The sequence below is a fragment of the Protomyctophum parallelum genome (assembly GCF_964188405.1).
Source record: "Protomyctophum parallelum genome assembly, chromosome: 9".
Lineage (NCBI taxonomy): Eukaryota > Metazoa > Chordata > Actinopteri > Myctophiformes > Myctophidae > Protomyctophum > Protomyctophum parallelum.
Genome location: NC_139706.1, coordinates 31,848,531 through 31,864,842, shown reverse-complemented (window position 1 = coordinate 31,864,842; position 16,312 = coordinate 31,848,531). Strand labels below are relative to the sequence as shown.

General features: G+C 42.8%; 1 long non-coding RNA gene across 1 annotated transcript; it reads left to right on the top strand.

Annotated features, from left to right (window-relative positions):
* Positions 1-6,737: 6,737 nt before the first annotated feature.
* On the top strand, positions 6,738-12,525 carry LOC310864080. The gene is made up of 3 exons (XR_014569707.1): positions 6,738-6,881; positions 8,118-8,297; positions 12,069-12,525. It is a non-coding gene; the product is annotated as an uncharacterized lncRNA (long non-coding RNA).
* Positions 12,526-16,312: the final 3,787 nt, after the last annotated feature.

The following is a 16,312-nucleotide window of genomic DNA, read 5'->3' as shown; positions in this document are numbered from 1 at the left end:
CCAGAAGTCCCGCTGTGGCCATGTTTGACGAGAACAGTTGCACAACAAAGCGCCGTGTGCAACGTTTTTGGTGGGTTCGGTGCAACAGTTTGTTGTGTGGCGTCAAATCCCACAAGCACCTTCCCTCCTGCGTCCAGTTCTAGCTGTCCTAGTCTACTGACTGTCTCTCTACACCGTCTCCCTCTAGGCTGTCCTACTGTCTGTCTCTGCTCCATTTTTGTCCCAGCTTTATTAGCGCCTATCTCTCATACACTGTCAGACATAGATTATCTGCTCTGTATGTCATGGCCACGCCTTAAACCCGGGGTCTTCAACAGGGAGTGGGAGAATATGTAGTGGGGGTCCCTGCTTCCCCTCAGCTAAGGGTCGTTGGCTAGAAAAACGTTGAAGACCCCTGCCTTAAACTATCCCTTTATATGAAAACCAGCTGTAGTAGAGGCCCTGATAGGATAGAAGACCAGTAGTACTAGAGGTCCTGGTAGAATAGAAAACCAGCAGTACTAAAAGTCCTGGTAGGATAGTGTACCAGATTGCTGACCACTGCTGTAGAAAAGGCTTTGAGATGACCAATAGGAAACTGTACAAGCTTAGCTTTTCTCTAACCATCTATGATTGGTCCTACAAACTGTGAGTCATCTAAGCTGGAAAAGTAAATCACAACTCCCCACTGTAGATTGTACAAAACAAATAAACAATAACTGTATTTTCTACAGTACAGTTAATTTGATCCATTATCTTCCACCATAACGGTTACTAGATGCTAATCTTCCTGGATGTGATTTTGTTATTAAACAAAATGTTTATTTTTCTTTGAGACAAACTGATATTTTGTTGTCACATTCCTTCACTGGGAGCATAATAGAAGAAGCTGGTGTTTTACAGATGATCAGATCAAATCCAACCTGGAAGAAAGACACTCCTCTGTGACATTTAAATATTTTTGTGTTCACTTTGTTATGGTTTTGAAACTGCCAACTGAATGAAGTGTTCTGGGTTAAGATGTAGTAAACATTGTTAAATGGACCCCGATCATGGGTCTCCAATGGCTGTTTTCATCTACGTACAAAGGTAACCTAGAATCATACAGAACCTGAAACCTTAATGTTTTTTCCCTTTCCATTATAACCAGAGTTTATCAGTTTGATTGTGGCTGAAGATTGTATGTACTTTAACATTAACCCTGGCATCTCTATTTTGGGCATGCCCTTTCAGATAATTCTCAAGACATTTTCTATTTTTGAAAGTATAAAATAAAAGTTAGAAATGGTGGTGGTGTTGTCTACGTCTGGTCCCAGCTTGACCAGTCCAGAGCAACAGCACCTGCTCGCTCCCTCCCCATGGGTTCCCCAGAACTCAGGGTTCCTGAGACGGGCCCAATTTAGGTTCTGAGAACCTTTAATTGAAAATGAGCTGTAGCGCATATGGAACCAAACCATGAACCTGTGAAATACATTAAGCCTTAATCTATTGCTTCATCGCCGAGAACGGACGACAAAGTACAAACCGGGCTTCCCACAGCACGGGGCACAGTTTGTTGGCTTAGTTTTTGCGGTCGGAAAGAGCAACAACAAACGGGCAGTTGGGAGACCACAGAGCGTTACTCTGAACTGTAACCTGCTGACGTGCGTTTGAAGCTGCATGTACAATCTCTAGTTTTCTACTTGTGTTGTTGTGTGTTGTAACAATGTGTTGATTGCACTACCCTCCTGTGAAGAAGAAATGGGGGCTTTTTATTATTATGCTTTTATCCATCTTAGCATTTGATTGTTTTCATTTTCCTTTAGGACAAAGTAAAGAAAACAACCTTATTTTCTTACAACAAAGAAGACGTTTTATCTATTTTACTTTTAATGTTTATTTTTCTTGGACCGGTTTTCTCAAAGATTAAATAATTTGATTTTGTGAAATGGCTGGATTGAGTGTTGTTACTGCAGGAACATGTTGGCTTTCTATTTCTAACAGTCACTGCTAGCAGTAGCCTATGCAACGGTTCCCAAACCTGCATGTAGGCATTACATTTCGTTTGACTCTGTTCCACAGATAAATATTGTGAAAATAGCAGAACAAGATCTGATGTTTTCACAATGTTTGCCTCTTATGTAATGTTTTAGAATTTGGTATTAAAATGGGTTAAGTCATTCAATTGTAACTTTAGAAATGTGCATATACAATAAATGCACTTAACTGTATGTAGGTTTGTTTAATGTTGAGAGAAAATAAACTTGCACAAACTTGGAACCCAGGGCCTAGATGTTGCTGGACAGTTCATATGATAGGTCAGGGATTCTAAACCCTTTTCATGTAATTGTCTGTTTGATATAGGCCATACAGACCCATTTTTAAGAACATTTTCTTTATATCTGACACTGCAAATCTTCAATCTCCATTGAGACCTAAGACCAGATTCTACAAACATCTTCTAAATCATGACCGTTTTCTGAAAAACCTGTTTCTATATCAGTGGTTCTCAAACTATTTCATGTCAAGGACCCCCAGAATTGTATTTGGCCACAGACCCATCTGAAAATGTTGTTCCAGGGACCCCCCAGAAGCTAATATTTGAGTTAAAAACGTTTGCTGGGAAAGGATATTTATTAAAAGAATTGCACACATTTATGATTTTTCAAAAATGGCTACAAGTTATACAAGAGTGTGACGATCTGCTATTTTTCAACAGCTAAAAGTGGTTAAAAACTAAGGTGAAACAGATGCGTCCTCAGGTATGGGTTAAAAGACCATCAGTTACGCAAACCCAATGTTAAAAAACAGCACTGCAAAAAGGTTATTTTATATAAGAACATTTGATTTTTAATGAAAATGTACAAATATGAATGATTGCATTGAACATTCTGAAAACAAACTCAATAAAACGAATACAAGATAAAGTCAAGAAATATATTTACATGTATGCCTTAATTTAAGGGTTAGTAAAACAAATATGACAATCTGTACTTTGTGTAGTACATTTAAGAGCACATTGAACATACATAGCCTACAAATATTAATGATTGCATTGAACATACTGAAAACTCAGTAAAATGAATACAAGATAAAGTCAAGAAATATATTTACATGTAGTACCCCTTAATTTAAGGGTTAGTAAAACAATTATGACAATCTGTACTTTGTGTAGTACATTTAAGAGCACATAAAGTCTTAAGATGTTTTAGGCACATCTTACCACTGTGCCACCGAGCGTAGTGGCATAATATATTTGACGTTGACGTCCTCCCAGCCCGGAGGCCATGCTGCTCCTGGACATCAGAAGCTGCTGGTAGTATCTGGATCTCTCCAAAGTGCTGTAGCGGTTGTCAGCATGGGTGTTGGGGACCATGTCCTTCCGTGATGCTGGCTTGTGCACTGAGCTTACAGTGGGAGCAGGAACAGGCATGGTGTAGGGGACCTCCTTCCGCTGGATGGGTGCCATGCGACGTACAGCAGGACTGTCAGACTCGTAACCCTGACCGTGATGGCCGAGCCCAGGGGAAATGCTGCTCCTCCTGGCGTGGTAGCGGTTGTTGTCAGTAGGTGGAACATGCGGATTGAACATGCTGCTCCTCCTGAGTATGTCGTAGAGTTTATATTCAGCACGAGTGGTGCTGTAGGCTAACGGGGGCTCAGGCTTTGACGCTAGCTGCATGGGTACAAAGTCTTTGTCGTTGTTGGTGGTGTCGTCGCTGGAGGGGACCACATCCATCCGCTGGATAGGTGCCGAAAGTACGGTAGTAGGAGGAATGGGAGGCGAGCACACTCTACTATTCAAGGTTCCATCGGCTCTGTCAATAGTGCCATAACCCTCGTCCATAGAGTGGTGGTGCAGGTCGTCTACTGATGCCCGTTGGATGGTGGCTACTGATGCCCGTTGGATGGTGGCTTCAAACCCAGCGTCCTGGCTGAGCGCCGCTGCTGTAGACAGCTTGGTTTGGGTGGAGCGGTGGGGTCTGGGTGGGGGCACGGGTCGTCGTTGTGAGCCGTTGCTCTTCTTGGCAGGCTCTATGCAGGGCTGTGCCGTCTTGAAGGCCCCATAGGTCATCACCACGACGGGCTCCGTTGAACAGTCAGCGACTGCTCCTCCAGCACCAGCCAATGAATGCTGCTGAGGAGGGACCTTTACAAGGCTTGGAGGAGGCACCAGAGCCTTGACAGGATCAACCTGAACAAAGGGCAGTGGGGCTTCTCCGGTCCTCTGGATGAGCTGTGGATCAGGACGTCTTCCATAACACTGACCCATGGTGACAGTTAACTGGCTTGTAGTGCTAACTAACTGCTAACTCACTGACTGCTACACTCTTGTCTGGTTTCAGTGGTTTGGGAAACAAGGCTGGATCTGCAGCAGTAGATAGCTTGGTTCAGTTGGTTGGTTGTTCTAGTAGTAAACGGTTAGTGATGATCACAGGAAGGTGAACTCTCCGTTGGATCGACTCTTCTATTCCGTTAAGAATATCAGAATGAAGCTCAACGGCTCGCCCCGGCCTTTTTATTCGAACGATGCCACGTCACACCACGACGCTTAAGCCAATCCGCGGCGTCGAGACGTTATGTGTCGGGCCAATCAGAATCGGTCTCGTCACTTGATGACTTTTCAAATGTCGCGCAGCGGTTGCCATGGTAATCAATAAACCTGGATGCGACTTTTTTTTAAGTCGCGCTGCACGGTAACTAACCATAATTATATAACCATGGTTGGTCCACGGTTGATTTATCAACAAACAACCTGACGTTGACTTTTTTTTAAGTCGACGCTACGGTAACCATGGTAATCAAAAACCTGGATGACTGCGAAAAGGTGGCGGGGGAGTTTACTTTAATTTTACAGGAGGGATAATACATTGAAGATTTGTGTTTAGTTGTTTTAAGGGTTGGGCGACTTCCAGGCATATTTGGGAATTGGGGTTATGCCTACATAGAATGTGTTCATCATATTCTTATAACGTGTTTAAATTGAAAGGTCGCAAAACGGTGTGAAGCCAAATTCATGTTCCGTTGTATGGTGGTGTTGGGGCGAAAATATCAGATTTACAGCTGTGTCTGCTACCCTCGGCTACTCTGCTGTGATCTTGTAAATCTGTTATTTTCGGCTTTGCTGACCCCGGAAGAGGAGGAATGTGGCGGTTACCTTGCCCAGGAAGTGAAAGTTTTGTTGTGTTTACAGAAATCCGGTCAGTCAGAGGGGAGAATAACGTGCATACATTGTTTACATACTAACTGCTGTTTTATGCTCTATTACTTTGTTTATTGTTTACTCGTGGTCGTCATGGCGACGGGAGGCGGCGCGGCTCAAATGCATGTGGGTGATGTAGAAGAGGACACTTCACAGCTACTGTTTCCTAAAAGTAACGTTACGTTACTTGAATGTTTTCCTAGTCTATAGTTTAGCCATGGTTCATGACTCGTATTTCATGCCATAATCATGATGGCAGTCATGTTTCAGGGCTAAGTCTAGTTATACCTTACATCCATGGACTATTTTGAGATGATTACAATTCCAAATTGTATTCTTATAATATTCGAATTGTACAAGAGAATTATTACAGACAGACACAGTTGGTAAAACTGTTCAGAAGCAATCTCTTACCTAATGTTCTCGGGTAATACATAAAAGCAAAGAAGGTTGGCCGTTAAAGCCTCTAATATGCTGTATGTGTGGAGATATGCATAGGAACCACAGCCTGTGTATGTAGATTGTAGAACACCAAGTTGCTGTCTAGAAAACATAGAAAGACACAGTTGATCGCGGTCATTGAGGTGTGAGAGGCAATCTCCAGCAGCAAATACACAATCGGAACGGCTAGACCAGGCCAATCATCGAATAATACCCCCCCCCCCCGATCATACTTAACCATCATTCTACTTATTGTTTAGGAAACATCACTAGTTGTGTTTCACAAATATAATATTGAGACAGCCTAACAAAAATGTTAATGTTATAGTTTCCCAAAGCTGTGATTCATAACCTCTTTTAATCTCAATAACCACCTGCTTTTTTTTAAATCACCTGTTGTAAAATCCAGTCACAGGCTGGTACTGTATTAAATAGTGTTTTGTTTCAAAATACAATCATTGCACACACATATCAACATAGCATATCAATCGGTACTTTCACCTAAATAAATGAATACGGCCCTTATATTATAGTTGTAACAGCTTATTTTCACAATGTAGCATTCCTACTTAAGTTAAACAACTTGAGTTCTTCTTCCACCGCTGTTGTTGATCATGTTTCCTGTGCCATTAGTTCTCAAAGTGGGGTCCTGACTAGAGACCCTCAGGGGTCCTCGAGGGGTTTCCAGGGGGTCCTTAGCAAAATGTGTTATAGCATCACAATCATTTGTGATGGGGTCCGTGACTCTGTGGCCAATTTGGGGGTCTTTGACATGAAAAGGTTTGAGAACCAGTGTTTCTCAACCTTTTCAGACCGTGACCCCGCAGAATAATCATATTTGAACTGGGGTGACAAGCACTTCTTGTAATGTAGTTAAATACATTTTTGTTTGACTCCACACCGTCTTATATTTTTTGATAATTTGGCCAATGTTTGACTGTTACACTGTCATCTGGGGACCCCCCAAAAATAATTTGAGAACCAGTGTCCTGACCTATACAACTGATGGCCGCCCACCCTAGAGCCTGGGACGTTTCTTCCAGTTAAAGCTGCCACTCAGACTGTAGCAAAAATAGCTTATTTAGCAAATAATATGTGGCACTCTAATAAAATGCAATTGAATTGCGTTGCAGAGTTTGAGAGAGTGCAGAGACGCTGCTGAACTCAGAGGTTTACATGCCGCTGGAAGATCGTAAACAGCAGAACGAGAGCGCCGAGGATGAACAGGAGCTGTCTGAAGCTGCTTCAAGAACAGAGAGACCATCGCTAGTGTCCGCAGGTGAGACACACAAACACACTGTCACATTATATTAATCATAACCGAATTCAAACGTTTGTTTGTATTTTAGGAGAGCAACACATTGCCATTTTGACAGTAACTTGTGTGACTGAACTGCGTGAAGCATAAATCTGTTTGTTAATTTTAAACCCTTGCCTTTAATGAATGCATTCTACTTCTCACTATTTTTGGAGTGAACAGAATGGTGTGAGTGATACAAAGACTGAATGCCACCACACTCTGTTTAGCACATATTTGGCCATTCACACCTGTGTTAATGGCATCCAGTCGGAACCATTGGAAGATTTTAAATAACAAAAGGCAGCTAAAAACAGCTAAATGAGCTAATGACTGTTGCCCCATTCTGTCGTAGCTGCATTTACAGTACAAAGATAGGAGAGTCATTCATTACTTTCCCTGGACAGCCTTTAACATCGAGCCCTGGGTGCTCATATCAGTGGGTGCCATTTGGCTTACTATTGTGACTGTGTGTGTGTGTGTGTGTGTGTGTGTGTGTGTGTGTGTGTGTGTGTGTGTGTGTGTGTGTGTGTGTGTGTGTGTGTGTGTGTGTGTGTGTGTGTGTGCATGCGTGCTGTACAGACAGATAGCAGTGTGTGATAGCAGGTATACATTGTACATACATAGTTAGAACATTGGCATCATATCGTCTGTCGGGTGGAAACCTCATATGTACAAAACTTTTACTTTTCAGGATTCAAATTTAAAAAATAACTAAAGTAGGAGATCAACCAGGTCAAAACGCATTTGTGATACTGTGCTATGATGAAGTAGGACATTCATTTATGGGGGAAAGATGAAATGACAAATGAGGTTTCTGCTCAACAGAAACACATTGTTGCTGTCGGGTTACGGTATACTTTTCTTTCTTCCCACAAGCAAAAATCTTGTTGATCTGCTGCTTTTGCTATTTTTGAATTTGAATCCTGAAAAGTACAAGTCTTGGACATATGGGGTTTCCACCTGATTGGGGTTTTCTCGGTTTATAAAAGATGGCATTCAGATTGAATAATGGCGTGAAACGAAATGAAATTTCAGGCTGTGTCACTGTCAGGCAAATTGGGTGGCGCCCCCAGAGGCAAATTCAAGGAAACAAACAGCAGAGGGCTCTCTTTTCTTTTTTGTAGAAGGGTTCCCAGATTTGGGATTAAGTGGTTAATAGCTGTTCATTGCTGTTTTTCTCTCGGTAGACTTAACTTCTTCTTGGTTTTGTTTTAGGAGGAGTTGGTAGACCTGGTTCTGGGTCAGCAGACTCCGTCATAGGACAGCTACGACCCCCCCCTCAGACCCCCCCTCCTCCCAGAGCCTTCCAGACGACCCCCCCGGCCCCACAGTGACCTACCAGTCCACAGACTCCATCAACGTCACCAGCATCACCAATCTCCAATCAAATAATTAGTAAGAAGAAAAGCAAAACAAAGTCTTGTACACTGCCTTTTTTTTCTTCTCATTATTTGATCTGCACAAAACATTGTGTTTATTGTCATGATTTATCACAACAAGAGTTGGCTTTGTCCGCAGAGTAAACGTCTTAGGTCTAATTATTATTGTTATAGTTTGTTGTATAGAGAATTAAAATGTATGTATTTATATTGTGAGTTAATAATTATTAGAGGTACAGGTTATTTCATTCAACGAAAGCGAGTGTACATGTGAGACTGAGGTCGCATTCATACCAGAGAGCTTTGCTGCGATTAAAACGAATCCTGCTGCGCATTGTCAGAAAGTGCGCTTCGTTTGGCAGGTGTGAAGGCTCATTCGAATCCTAATGCGCAGCAAATAACCGCATTTTACTCCGCCAAAAAACGTGGGTTTCGCTTCGCTTCGAATCGCACTTGACTACGATTCGGTGCAGGTGTGAATGCAATCCGCAGTAAATAAAGGAAATGAAGCAAACATAATGTGGCGGGTGAGGAGCTGAACACAGTTGGAGACGGTTAAGGCATATTTTACGCAGCGCAAAGATGTCCCGTTACTGTGGATAGACGTGGTCGAATAAGGAGACTGAAGCCCTGATCGAAATGAGGACGTGTAGGCTACATTAATCAATTGCTTAAGAAAACACATAAAAACACTGCAGTGTATTATAGCCTACATAATATTCTGTCTGTCTGTGCGTGCCGTAAACATGGAGTGCTGTCACTGTGTGCCGTGGGACTGGGGAGTTATATCAGTGCGCTCATGCAGCGCTGTGCCTCCATGCCCAAAAGAACAGTGTGTGGCGGCTGCGTGCGTAGAGAGAGAGAGAGAGAGAGAGAGGGGTGGGGGGGTCCCAGACGGCACGACACATGCACGTTATGAGTGTAATTTTATCACCATAGATTTCACTGTGTAGGCTATAGTTTATGAACGGAACACATTGATAAAGGTCCCCCCTGCTGCGTTTCCAATTGCTGCGAATGACAGTGTGAAGGCAAACCGCAGCCAATTAAATATGCAATAATTCCCTTTCCCCGCCCATACGGATCTGAGTCTACCGAAGTATTAGGTGAGAATGTGACCTGAGGCCCAATCCCAATTGCCTCCCTCAAGCCCTGAGCCCTGAACCCTCATTGACTTTAGTGACGTCAGCTGTAAGTGCTTGAGGGTGAGAGGCTGCAAGGGCTTCAAATTGTTGTGAAAGAAATGGGACAGCACTTTGAAGATGAGTCCGCCATTCATGACACTTGCATCACTTATACAAACTGTCCTCATTCACAGCCAGTGCCTACCTACATGCTTAGCCTATTTATACATGTCTATCATGTCTATTTTAGTATTTAAGATGATCGTTTTATTATTAGTTTAATAAATACACTTTCCTGTGTGATATGAGTTGTAATATTCATATATAATAATGTGTATTATACATTTCATTTCCATATTATTTTACTTTGCTCATTAGTCATTTCTCATCATGTTTCCCTTAATATTATTATTGTTATTAAATATATAGCCTATATCCTGCACTCCGTCTCCTTTTGAGAACAGTAAGAAAGCACTATTGTGTTTGTTGACATTCTAATCGCGATACATAACTAATTTGCATACCTAAATTATTGACGTTCGGAGGATCCCCCTCATTCCACTGGTAACGCTATGAACTGTGGGTAATTTATTTGCCAAAGTCAGCCTAAAGTCAGCATCAACGCTGACTTTGGCAAAGGGCACATAAAGGGGCGGGGCTGAGCCCTCACTGACTTACCGATTTCAAATGGGACATCCCTCAAGCCCTCGCAGACTTCACATGAACGCGCAGCTAAGTCAGTGAGGGCTCATTGAGTCAGCAAGGGAGTGGATTGGGATTGGGCCTGAGTGTTCGTGTGTGGTAATAATCAGTGTACCCTGTGAAAAAAGCAGCCTACACCACTGCAAGGTGTGCATGTTATTCTTCTTTGAGCACTACCTGGAGCAGTGGTGTGAGAGACAGTGTAACAGAGTGTCAGCAGCACACAATTATAAGCAATTTTACTGTAACATTCTATTCAAACCCTCTGAACACTGTATTGTGTGATGCTCCATCTTCAGTTCAGCCTAGCGTGAGCCGTGTTATAACGGTTGCGACAATAACAATTGAAGAACCAATTATAGCAAAATGAGGGAGGTGGTGGGTAAGTTTAGAATAACATTCACTAAGAGAATCAGTAATACGTTTAACCGCAATTTAATAAATCAAAAGCAAAATAAAGTTTAATGACAAAATGTTTACTTAATCAGATCAAAATAAATTAAAAAAAAAGCCTCAAAAGGCATACTGTAAATCCCAACTGTCCCTGGCACTGTCCAAAATCTACACTCAAGTGTCTCACATTAAATCCAAATCCAACAGTCAATGCTGTGAGTAGTGGTAGGCCTCCTCTTACCACCATTTAAACTCGCAACGCAAAGTCCGTCCTTGGAAACCCAACGCTCCAGGAAATAATCCACGAAATATCCAATAAGATCCAAATAGAATAATATAGTAAGACTTGTGAAATATTACTCTTGCTTCCCAGCAGACTGACTCTCTCTCCCTGTTCACCTCCACTCTGACTCAAAGGCCCAATCCCAATCCACTCCCTTGCTGACTCTCACTGAGCCCTCACTGACTTAGCTGCGCGTTCATGTGAAGTCTGCGAGGGCTTGAGGGCTATATATTTAATAACAATAATAATAATAAGGGAAACATGATGAGAAATGACTAATGAGCAAAGTAAAATAATATGGAAATGAAATGTATAATGAATATTATTATATATGAATATTACAACTCATATCACACAGGAAAGTGTATTTATTAAACTAATAATAAAACGATCAGCTTAAATACTAAAATAGACATGATAGACATGTATAAATAGGCCAAGCATGTAGGTAGGCACTGGCTGTGAATAAGGACAGTTTGTATAAAATGATGCAAAGCGTCATGAATGGCGGACTCATCTTCAAAGTGCTGTCCCATTTCTTTCACAACAATTTGGAGCCCTTGCAGCCTCTCACCCTCAAGCACTTACAGCTGACGTCATTAAAGTCAACGAGGGTCCAGGGCTCAGGGCTTGAGGGAGGCAATTGGGATTGGGCCAAACTCTCCAGGTGGCCCAAACATACTGATTGCCCATCACTCAATCAGGCTAAGTGAGCCTAGGGTGGGGCATCTCACTGGCTTCTTGTATCATATAGTCCAGCAGATAAATAGACAAATCCCATAGACCAGCACATTGGTAGAAAATATTAAAGTACATCATAATTGAAACATTGCAAACAAAAAATACATAAACAATGTGACTCTGGGCACAGAGGTTAGTAGGTTACAGTGTGATATGTCATATAGTCTACACTGCTTCAATTCTTACAATTCAGTAATTTTATAAATGACTAAATACCACCACCTAGTGGCGGCATCACATAATAAAGCCAATAATTGAAAGCCTAGTTCAGCTACTTTTTGTTGTTGGACATTTTGACTGAATATATATGAATATATCATTAGTAAATATATCAGTCTCATATCTGCCAAGTGCAATTCTTGTTTACATAGCCAAAAAGCCAATCAAGAAATGTAAATTTTATTGATACTATATTCTAACGTTCAATCTGGAAAAAAAACACTAAAATCATTAATCGCATATTATTTGTATGACAATTTATCCTTGCGTAAAATCATCATGATGGTGACACACAGCCCTAATTGGCTTCTATGTTTCCCTGCAGGTATCGGATCCTGAGGAGCTTGTGGTCACAGGGAGGAGAGCCTCCATGTCAGACATCTCCTGCCTGGAGGACATTGAGTCTCTGAGCGTCCGGCAGCTCAAGGAGATCCTGGCCAGGAACTTTGTGGACTATAAAGGCTGCTGTGAAAAGTGGGAGTTGATGGAGAGGGTTACCAGACTGTACCACGACCACCAAGACCGAAATAATATAGGTGATGTCTTAAGAACCCAGAATCTAGTGTCTGAATATGAGTTAGCCGCAATTTGCAACTCTAGATTATTTTTTTAATGGGATGAATCTAGAGTTGCAATACCCCATTCATCCAATTGCTTTTGCGATCTGCTTGTATTAAACAACGTTAAACTCGCCAACATTGCAGCTCTAGGCCAAGCTTGAATTGTCCTCTGCAAAGCTTTTGTTTCATAAAAATCCACGTAGACATGTTATGAGCTACTTTGTCAAGAAATTCTGTGCAGGTGATTATTTTTCTAAGTGTTGGAGTTTGGAAGCGCTTGTCGAAGAAACAACGGCCCTGCAGGTACCACCTGTTCACATAATGGAGGAGGCAGCAGCACAACCCGTTAATAAAAACGAGTGCTTCCAAACTCTTAGAAAAAATATCACATTTGATTGTTTTAATTTTCCTTTAGGACAAAGTAAAGAAAACATGTTTATTTTTCTTGGACCTGTTGTTTTCTCAAGACATTTTCTATTTTTGAAAGTATAAAATAAAAGTTAGAAATGGTGGTGGTGTTGTCTACGTCTGGTCCCAGCTTGACCAGTCCAGAGCAACAGCACCTGCTCGCTCCCTCCCCATGGGTTCCCCAGAACTCAGGGTTCCTGAGACGGGCCCAATTTAGGTTCTGAGAACCTTTAATTGAAAATGAGCTGTAGCGCATATGGAACCAAACCATGAACCTGTGAAATACATTAAGCCTTAATCTATTGCTTCATCGCCGAGAACGGACGACAAAGTACAAACCGGGCTTCCCACAGCACGGGGCACAGTTTGTTGGCTTAGTTTTTGCGGTCGGAAAGAGCAACAACAAACGGGCAGTTGGGAGACCACAGAGCGTTACTCTGAACTGTAACCTGCTGACGTGCGTTTGAAGCTGCATGTACAATCTCTAGTTTTCTACTTGTGTTGTTGTGTGTTGTAACAATGTGTTGATTGCACTACCCTCCTGTGAAGAAGAAATGGGGGCTTTTTATTATTATGCTTTTATCCATCTTAGCATTTGATTGTTTTCATTTTCCTTTAGGACAAAGTAAAGAAAACAACCTTATTTTCTTACAACAAAGAAGACGTTTTATCTATTTTACTTTTAATGTTTATTTTTCTTGGACCGGTTTTCTCAAAGATTAAATAATTTGATTTTGTGAAATGGCTGGATTGAGTGTTGTTACTGCAGGAATTATTCAACAGTCACTGCTAGCAGTAGCTTATGCAACGGTTCCCAAACCTGACATGCACTTAGTATTGTAGGCATTACATTTCGTTCGACTAAATATTGTGAAAATAGCCGAACAAGATTGGATGTTTTCACAATGTTTGCCTCTTTCTTATGTAATGTTTTAGAATTTGGTATTACAATGGGTTAAGTCATTCAATTGTAACTTTAGAAATGGGCATATACAATAAATACACTTAACTGTATGTAGGTTTGTTTACTGTTGAGAGAGAAAATAAACTTGCACATAAACTTGGAGCCCAGGGCCTAGATGTTGCTGGACAGTTCATAATGATATAGGTCAGGGATTCTAAACCCTTTTCATGTAATTCTGTTTGATATAGTCCATACAGACCCCCATTTTTATTATTACACTGTAAATCTTCAATCTCCATTGAGACAGACCTAAGACCAGATTCTACAAACATCTTCTAAATCATGACAGTTTTCTGAAAAACCTGTTTCTATATCAGTGGTTCTCAAACTATTTAAGGACCCCCAGAATTATCTGTATTTGGCCACAGACCCCAATCTGAAAATGTTGTTCCAGGGACCCCCAGAAGCTAAAAGTGGTTAAAAACTAACTAACTAAGAGTCCTCAGGTATGGGTTAAAAGACCATCGGTTACACAAATAACCCAATGTTTAAAAACAGCACTGCAAAAAGGTTATTTTATATAAGAACATTTGATTTTATTGAAAATTTACAAATGGTACTTTGTGTAGTACATTTTAAGACTAAGAGCACATTGAACATTGCATTGAACATACAAATATTAATGATTGCATTGAACATACTGAAAACAAACTCAATAAAATGAATACAAGATAAAGTCAAGAAATATATTTACATGTATCACCCCTTAATTTAAGGGTTAGTAAAAGAATAATGAAAATCTGTACTTTGTGTAGTACATTTAAGAGCACAAAGTCTTAAGATGTTTTAGGCACATTTACCACTGTGCCACCGAGCGCCTCCCTAGTGGGTTGATTGTAGATGTTGGCTGCCACCCGTATTGGGAACTGCAGCTCAAGTGTCCATTCTGAAAGTAAGGCTCCAGCTGGGAGGCCTGGTGGAGGCCTCTTTGTGAGAACTGCCGTGCCATGAACATGTCGCTGTCATACGGGACGTCCTTCCGCCGGTTCATTTTTACCATGCGTCCAGTAGGAGGAACATTCACTGTGCCATATTCTGGTATAGCAGCCATGGACTGGACTCTGGTCGTAGTGCCATAATACATTTGACCTTGATGTCCTCCTAGCCCGGAGGCCATGCTGCTCCTGGACCTGGACATCAGAAGCTGCTGGTAGGATCTGGATCTCTCCAAAGTGCGGTAGCGGTTGTCAGCATGGGTGTTGGGGACCATGTCCTTCCGTGATGCTGGGTTGTGCACTGAGCTTACAGTGAGAACAGGCATGGTGTAGGGGACCTCCTTCCGCTGGATGGGTGCCGTGCGACGTACAGCAGGACTGTCAGACTCGTAACCCTGACGTTGATGTCCTCCTAGCCCGGAGGCAATGCTGCTCCTGGACCTGGACATCAGAAGCTGCTGGTAGGATCTGGATCTCTCCAAAGTGCGGTAGCGGTTGTCAGCATGGGTGTTGGGGACCATGTCCTTCCGCGATGCTGGGTTGTGCACTGAGCTTACAGTGGGAGCAGGCATGGTGTAGGGGACCTCCTTCCGCTGGATGGGTGCCGTGCGACGTACAGCAGGACTGTCAGACTCGTAACCCTGACCCCGATGGCCGAGCCCAGGGGAAATGCTGCTCCCGCTGAGTTTGTCGTAGAGTATATATTCAGCACGAGTGGTGCTGTAGGCTAACGGGGGCTCAGGCTTTAACCCAGAGGACACTGCGCTGTTGTAGGCTATCTGAGGCTTTGACACAACTGTCCTGTAGGCTATCTGGGACTCGGGCTTTGCCACTAGCTGCATGGGTACAAAGTATTTGTCCTTGTTGGTGGTGTCGTCGCTGGAGGGGACCACATCCATCCGCTGGATAGGTGCTGATCGTACGGTAGGAGGAATGGAAGGTGAGCACACTCTACTATTCAAGGTTCCATCGGCTCTGTCAATAGTGCCATAACCCTCGTCCATAGAGTGGTGGTGCAGGTTGTCTACTGATGCCTGGTGGATGGTGGCTTCAACCCCAGCGTCCTGGCTGAGCGCCGCTGCTGTAGACAGCTTGGTTTGGGTGGAGCGGTGGGGTTTGGGTGGGGGCACGGGTCGTCGTTGTGAGCCGTTGCTCTTCTTGGCAGGCTCTATGCAGGGCTGTGCCGTCTTGAAGGCCCCATAGGTCATCACCACGACGGGCTCCGTTGAACAGCCAGCGACTGCTCCTCCAGCACCAGCCAATGAATGCTGCTGAGGAGGGACCTTTACAAGGCTTGGAGGAGGCAACAGAGCCTTGACAGGATCAACCTGAACAAAGGGCAGTGGGGCTTCTCCGGTCCTCTGGATGAGCTGTGGATCAGGTTTTCCATAACACTGACCCATGGTGACAGTTAACTGGCTTCTAGTGTTAACTAACTGTGCTAACTCACTGACTGCTACACTCTTCTCTGGGTTGAGAAACAAGGCTGGATCTGCAGCAGTAGATAGCTTGGTTCAGTTGGTTGGTTGTTCTAGTAGTGAACGGTTGGTTGATGATCACAGCAAGGTGAATTCTCCGTTGGATCGACTCTGCTACTCCGTGAAGAATATCAGAATGAAGCTCAACGGCTCGCCCCGGCCTTTTTATTCGAACGATGCCACGTCACACCACGACGCTTAAGCCAATCCGCGGCGTCGAGACG